Here is an 8182-nt window from a genome sequence, read left to right on the forward strand (position 1 = left end):
CCCCAGGGTTGCCTCTCTGAGCCAGTTTTCCTGGTCTCCAGTCCCCTGAGATGAGACCTGAAGAACATCCAACATCGCCTGACTCTGGTAATTGACCTGGGAAGCCGGAAGGGGGGTGGCAGGGGCTCAGGGGAGGCAGAGCCCCAGGTGCTGCAGGAAGTGGAGCTGTTAATTTAGTGGCTTCTTCCCACCCTGGGAGAGGGAGATGGGGGAACTGCAGAGGCCCAGGAAGCAGGGGTCTTAAAGGGGACAAGACCCCTTTCTGACCCTATCAGAAAGAGCCACGTTATATCCCAGGCTTCTTCATGCGTCATACTCGGGATTTGTCTTGTCCTCTGGGGCTCGCTGGTGGAGCTACTCAATGGGAGGGAAGCCTGTTAAGGAACCCATGTGACCACGCTCCCTCTGACAAGCCTTAGGGAGGCCCTGGGAGAAAAGGACCAGGAGAGGGCACTGTAATGCCCAGCCCCAGCTCCAAGGGGTGGGACAGAGTAAAGACTAAGGAAATCCCCTGAAGGGATCCACTGAAGCATCAGGTGGTCAGACAAGAAACAGCAGCAACAGCAGCAAAGAGGGCCCCTTGACAATGCCCAGCCCAGGGCTTGTCTGTGAGAAGCACCTGAACTGTAACCATAGCCACATCAAAGGTTCCTTGAGTGTGGTCCCCAGCAGCAGCAGCATGATCACCTGGGAACTTCTTTTGCATGTCCAACATGCAAATTTTCAGTCCCCTTCTCCTTCCCAGACCTATGAATCAGAAACTTGGGGGCTAAGCCCAGCAATCCACAAGCCCTCTAGGTGATTCTGACAAATACTTAAATTTGAGAACCACTAGTATAATCTGACAGATTCTGGAGCTGGGCTGCCCAGAAAACTTCTATTCACAAATTCATTCACATTCATCGAGTATTTGTGTATTTATTTATTTATTTATTTATTTTTAATTTGTTAGCGCTTATTTATTTTTGAAGGAGCAAGAGACAGGGCACGAGCAGGGGAGGAGGGGCAGAGAGAGAGGGAGACACAGAATCGGAAGCAGGCTCCCGGCTCTGAGCTGTCAGCACAGGGTCCGACGCAGGGCTCAAACTCACAAGCCGTGAGATCATGACCTGAGCCAAAAGCCAGAGGCTTAACTGACTGAGCCACCCAGCTACCCCTCATGAAGTATTTATTAGCACCTTCTGTGTGTTGACCCTGTGCCAAGTGTCACGAGGAGCCCAAAGTGGGGTGAATGATAGTTCCCACCCTCCAGGCAGACTGATAGTAAGTACAAAAGATGGGTGAAGAGCCCCAGGAAGGAGCCCAAGTTTCTGGTTAGGATGATTAGAGAGGACTTCCCAAAGGAGTGGCCTTTGAGATGGACCTTGAAGATTGAGTTAGAATCAACAGAGCAGAAAAGCAAGGCACTTCTAAAACCAAAATCTAACTTAAAAAAAAAATGTTTATATATTTTTGAGACAGAGAGACACAGGGTGTGAGTGGGGGAGGGGCAGAGAGAGAGGGAGACTCGGAATCTGAAGCAGGCTGCAGGTTCCACGCTGTCAGCACAGAGCTGGGCCAGGGGCTCAAAGTCACAAATCACGAGATCATGGCTTGAGCCAAAGTCAGACACTTACCCGACTGAGCCACCCAGGCACCCTCAAAATCTAACTGTTAAAAGCACCTTATGGGGACGTCTGGGTGGCTCAGTTGTAAGCGTTCAACTTTGGCTCAGGTCACGATCTCACTGTTCAGGGGTTCAAGCCCCACATCGGACTCTGTACTGACAGCTCGCAGCCTGGAGCCTGCTTCAGATTCTGTGTCTCCCTCTCTGCCTGCCCCTCCCCTGCTTGCAGTCTGTCTCTTTCTCAAAAATGAAACATTAAAAAAAAAAAAAGATCAATGAAAGGAAAGAAAAATATTCATTAAAAATAGGTAAATAAAATAAGAGCACCTTATAACTTTGGGGATAAATTCAAGTGCATCAGCCAAGCTTCTCCATGATCCAGCCCTGTCTCCTTCATTAACTCTATGTCCTGCCACTCTACACCTCCATCCATAGATTTGAGTAAAATTGAATTTCTCATAGAAGTGCGCACACAGCATGCTATTTCTTTCTTTTCTTTTTTTATGTTTATTTATTTTGATAGAGAGAGCAAGTTGCTAAGGGAGAGAGAGAATCCCAAGCAGGCTCCTCATTGTCAGCACAGAGACCAATGCAGGGCTCAATCCCAGGAATTGTGAGATCATGACGTGAGCCCAAACCAAGGGTTGGACGCTTAACCGACTGAGCCACCCAGGCGCCCCAGCAAGCTATTTCTTATTGCCAGGGCTTCGCTTAGCCTGTCTCTTCTACCTGGAGTGCCCTCTTTGTGTCTCTTAGTCCAATACCCACCCGTTCTTCAGGACTCCTTACAGGCGTTATCTTCTCCAAGAATCCCTCTCCTCCAGGTCCCCAAAGGCCTGGAACACTGGTCCCTCACTGCCTTCACTGCACTGTATTTAAAAATCTGCTTTACGTTAATCCTCCCCCCGTTGGAATGTGAACCTACCGTAAGTGGGCATCTTCCTCAACTTTGTGACCCTAGAGCCTAGCACAGTGCCTGGCATGCAGCGGGCTTTGAATAAATTGTTCTTTAGCAAAGGAAAGAAGGAAGGGAGAATGTTAAGTAGGAGGCTCAGGGGAAAAAACCATGACAAGAATGACGTAGAGTCTGACAAGGAGCCCATCCCGAAGGCAAAGGCACAAAGTGTTTTCCTCTACATAAAACCTGGAGCAGGGGAGACAGTGCTTAACAGCCAGGAGCCTCTTGCCGCCTGCTTGCTGGCTGGACAGTCCTGGCATATGTGCTTTGAATCCAATTGTCATCTGCTGAGCATGGCTGCTAAAATGTTCCAGTATGTCAGGCCAAATGTGAATCCATATAGGTCTATTTAGCACTGTAGGTTCGTTTCTGAGTTGGGGTCCAGGTTTATTAATTCTCAGGATTCCCAAGAGCACATGAAAAGATGCTCAAAAGATGCATTAGGGAAATGCAAATTGGATCTACAACTAGATACCATTAATATCTCTTAGAGTGGCAAAAAAAAAAACAAAACCCAATATTTTAAACTGAAAATACCAAGTCCTGGGGTGCCTGGCTGGCTCGGTTGATTGAGTGTCCGACTCTTGGTTTGTGGGATTGGGCTCTGCATCGACGGCACAGAGCCTGCTTGGGATTCTCTCTCTCTGCTCCTCCGCTCATGTTCTCCGTCCCTCTCTCTCTCTCTCCCTCAAAATAAATAAATAAACTTAAAAAAAAAAAGAAAGAAAATACCAAGTGATATCAAGGATGCACAGCACGTGAAACTTTCATACTCTTCTGATAAGAATGCAAACCAATACAGCCACTCTGGAACACAGTTTGGTGCTTTCTTAGAAAGTTAAACATATACTTGCCATAGAACCCAGCAGCCCCTGTTCTAGGTAGTTTTTTTTATGTTTTTAAAAATGTTTTTATTTATTTTTGAGAGACAGAGCAAGAGTGGGGGAGGGGCAGAGAGAGAGGGAAACACAGAATCTGAAGCAGGCTCCGGGCTCAGCGCCGTCCGCACAGAGCCCCAAGCGGGGCTTGAACTCACGAACCGTGAGATCATAACCTGAGCCCAGGTTGGACGATGAACTAACTGAGCCACTCAGGCGCCCCTCCTGTTCTAGGTATTTACTTGAGACATATGAAAACTTACATTCATACAACAACTGGTTATGTCAAGCCTTATAGAAGCTCTATTCAAAATCGCCAAAAACTGAAAACAAACCAAATGTCCACCAATAGGCAAATAATAAAGAAATGGTGGAATATCCCTACAATAGAATACTTCTCAGCAATAAAAAGGAATGAGTTGGGGTGCCTGGGTGGCTCAGTCGGTTAAGCGTCTGACTTGGGCTCAGGTCACGATCTCACGGTCCGTGAGTTCGAGCCCCGCGTCGGGCTCTGTGCTGACTGCTCAGAACCTGGATCCTGTTTCAGATTCTGTGTCTCCCTCTCTCTCTGACCCTCCCCCCGATCATGCTCTGTCTCTCCCTGTCTCAAAAATAAATAAAACGTTAAAAAAATTTTTTTTAAAAATAAATAAATAAAAAGGAATGAGTTATGGATATATATACAACAACATGGATAAATCTGAGTGTATCACTCAGAGAAAGACCCCAATTCCAAAAGGTTACATAGTGCATGAATCCATTTACGTGACACACTGGAAACTAGGAATGGAGAACAGGCTGCCAGTAGTTGGGGTTGGAGGAGGGTTTGATGATAAAGAGGCAACCAGAGGATATTTTTTGGAGGGACAGAACTGTTCTCTATCCTGATGTCCTTGAATCTATGCATATGTTAAAAATCATGGACTTAGGGGGCACCTGGGTGGCTCAGTAGGTTAAATAAATGTTAGCTCAGGTCATGATCTCACCGTTTGTGAGTTCGAGCCCCGCGTGGGGCTCTCTGCTGAAAGCTCGGAACCTGGACCCTTCTTCGGATGGTGTGTCTCCCTCTCTCTCTGTCCTTCCTCTGCTCGTGCTCTCTCTCTGTCTCTCAATAATAAATAAAAATTTAAAGAAAATCATAGACTTATACACCAAAAACAATGAATTGAACTATATGTGATTTTTTTTTTACTTTGTATTTATCTATTTATTTTTAAGGTTTATTTATTTATTTTGGTGGGGGAGGGGCAGAGAACGGGGGTGGAGAATGAATCCCAAGCAGACTCCATGCTGGGCACAGAGCCCGACTCGGGACTTGATCTTATGACCACGAGACCATGACCTGAGCCAAAACCAAGAGTCGGACACTCAATCAACCGAATTACCCAGGTGCCCCTATAATTTTTTTTTACATGTAATACTAGTTTAAAGTAAAAAAAAAAAAAAATCCCAAGGGACCAGGCAGTCTTCAGGCCCACAGGTGGTGCCCCTCCCACCACCTTGCCTGCGGTGGCCAGGTGTGGTGGCCAGGTGTCGGTACCACCTCTAGCTCTTGAAGCAGGTCAGTCAGTTATACAACCCTCCTGGGGGGCTCAGGAAAGCAAGCTACAATTCTCCCATCTAGTTTGATTTCCGGGTCGTCTCCATAATGACAGCTAATTTTGTCTTATTCACCAAAGTATCCCCAAAGGGCTAGAACAGTGCTTACAGTTATTCAAATAAATATTTGTTGATCGAGTAAATATTTGTTATCCCTTTATCTGACTGGCTCCAAATTCCTGAATCCACTCTCTTAATTGAAGTACTCACCTCAGCCCCCCTTCCCCTTCTCCAGTTATGTCACTAAGTTCCCTCCTGGAATTTTGGCACGTAACGTTCCTGCTCAGGGGGTGGCTCTGCCCCTTTTCTGGCCCAAGGGACACCTGTCATCTCAGGTAAGAATTCCTCCCTATGGCTGCATCCCACTACGGGCCCTCAGCCAGAGCCCCCGTGGAGGCAGCCCTGGGCTCACCACACAAGATGGTGCCCAACATGGGGCTGGCACCCTCCCCGAACAGGAAGGAAAAAACAGCGGGCCACGTGGGCGGAGAAGGCACCCATGCCTTGACGGAGTGTGTGCGAGTCTGTGTCCGCCAGGAGACTAGACGGAGTAGTATTACATGTAAAAAAAATTATAGGGGCACCTGGGTAACTCTGTTGATTGACCGTCCGACTCTTGGTTTTGGCTCAGGTCATGGTCTCGCGGTCATAAGATCAAGTCCCGAGTCGGGCTCTGTGCCCAGCGTGGAGTCTGCTTGGGATTCATTCTCCACCCCCCTTCTCTGCCCCTCCCCCACCGAAATAAATAAACTCAACTCAACTTTGGTTGAATCTTCCTCCTTGAAAGTGTTTGTGTGCTCCTTTTATTTCACCCGACACCCTGTAATTGCAGATGACAGGAAGTGGGATGTTTGGTCATTTGGAGTTGTAAGTAAGCCTTTTGGTTAGAATCCCCCGGGTTCCTGCTTATTTCCCTTCTGGCTGGTTGAAACTGAAGACCCTTGGTGTCCAGTGATTACTTCCTGTTCATCACACCTGACAAGGGGCCCTCTTCCATAGGAGATCATGTACATCACACAAGTGGCCATTCAACCTTCTTTACCGCTTTGGGACAAATAATATCCAGGTAGGTAGATTACAAGTAATTAGCACATGTACACAACAGAAGCCTGATCCCTTTACCCTGCATGGATCCTATCCCCCCCCGCCCCCCGGCCCAAAGAGGGGTCTTTCTCTTGGTTCCCAAGCATAAAGAGTACAAGAGTGCATACAACAACTGCTGGAAAGCTGCCCGGTGCTCCGACTCAAGTCTCACTAGCTTGGTCATCTTTTTCTCTGTGCCAAGCAAGGTCAGAGCCACAGATGGGTGTCTCCAGAGCTGTGCACACAAATGTGTTAGTTTCAGTCCACAGTGTATTCAAGTTTTTCAATTAGTTGCCAACATTTTTTTTTGGGGGGGGGGTTAATGTTTCTTTATTTTTGAGAGAGAGACAGACAGACAGGGAGGGCACAAGCCGGGAAGGGGCAGACACATACACACACACACACACACACACACACACACACACACACAGAATTGGAAGCAGGCTCCAGGCTCTGAGCTGTCAGCACAGAGCCCAATGCAGAGCCTGAACTCACGAGCCATGAGATCACGACCAGAACTGAAGTCAGACGCTTAACCGACTGAGCCACCCCGGCGCCCCTAGTTGCCAACATTTTTAAATTGGGAGATTCCCCAGGAAAATCAGATCTGGCATTACCAGGCCACACTTCCCACAGGCCTCCCTTTAGCGGAACACTGGACAGCAGATGCCTTCTTTAGATGGGGCAGATGCCCAGGTGAGATATTTTCCTCCCCCTCCATCCACTTTTCCTTTTTCTTCCTGCCTTGCTTTTCCAGGTCTTTGCATGTACTACTCAGTAGCAGGTGCTCAGTTGCCCTGGGTATAAAAAGATATACAAGACTCAGCCTTCAAAGAGCTTACTATTTGGGCATCATGTGGAGTAAAGTTTTCAGGTGGGGTGGGGGAGGCATTCCAAACAGAGGGAACACCATGAGCAGTGAAGAGGAAAGCAGGAGAATGCAGGAGGACCGTAGACATAAGAGTTGGGATCGCCGGATATCTGGGCACGTCCGTTTTCAGGAAGGCAGACACCCAGTCCCTCCCCCCCCCCCCCCAGATGACGTAGGGCCAAATCGCTTAATAATTCACATGGTCAGAATTTGATCAGCAGGGAGTTGTAGGGAAGGTGCTGGGCTTTGAAACCAGAGACCCCTGTTCCTGACCTCGCACCTCCGCAAGTCGCTCCCATTCCCACGCCTCTTTCAAAATAGGATATGAATAACTGCTTTACAGAGGCGCCCGAGTGGCTCGGTCCGTTAAGCGCCGCCTCTTGATTTCGGCCAGGTCATGATCTCATGGTTTCTGAGTTTCAACCCCAGGTCAGGCTCTGCGCTGACCGTGTGCAGCCTGCTTGGGATTCTCTCCCTCCCTCTCTCTCTGCCGCTCCCCTGCTCGTGCACTCTTTCTCTCTCTCAAAATAAATAAATAAACATTAAAATAAAATTTAAGGGGCGCCTGGGTGGCGCAGTCGGTTACGCGTCCGACTTCAGCCAGGTCACGATCTCGCGGTCCGGGAGTTCGAGCCCCGCGTCAGGCTCTGGGCTGATGGCTCGGAGCCTGGAGCCTGTTTCCGATTCTGTGTCTCCCTCTCTCTCTGCCCTTCCCCCGTTCATGCTCTGTCTCTCTCTGTCCCAAAAATAAATAAAAACGTTGAAAAAAAAATTTAAAAAAAATAAATAAAATTTAAAAAACCTGCTTTACAACACTGCGGTCGGGATTTACCAAAGAAGAGCGAGTATGAAAAGTGCCTTCACGATGCTGGACACATTAGTAGGGGCTCCGCAGGACACAGCTCCCACGGCAGGCACGGACTATGCGCTAAGTGAACAAACAGTGGACAGGAGGAGCAGTGACAAAAAGGCCCCGGCCGGGGTGGGGCCGCGAGCCGCTCTGGACCTGAGCGGCGGACCACCCACGGGGCCGTGGCGCCGCGCCGCGCACGCGCACATCACGGCCAAACCTCGGCGCGCGCGCCCACAGCGGCAGGCGAGGGAGCACATCTGCGCGTGCGCAGAACGCTCGGCCCCGGCGGGAGGTGGGGCGGGGAGCGCGGTTGCGCGTGCGCAAAAGGGCTGGC

The sequence above is a fragment of the Prionailurus viverrinus genome, chromosome D1 (assembly GCF_022837055.1).
Source record: "Prionailurus viverrinus isolate Anna chromosome D1, UM_Priviv_1.0, whole genome shotgun sequence".
In the NCBI taxonomy this organism is placed as follows: domain Eukaryota; kingdom Metazoa; phylum Chordata; class Mammalia; order Carnivora; family Felidae; genus Prionailurus; species Prionailurus viverrinus.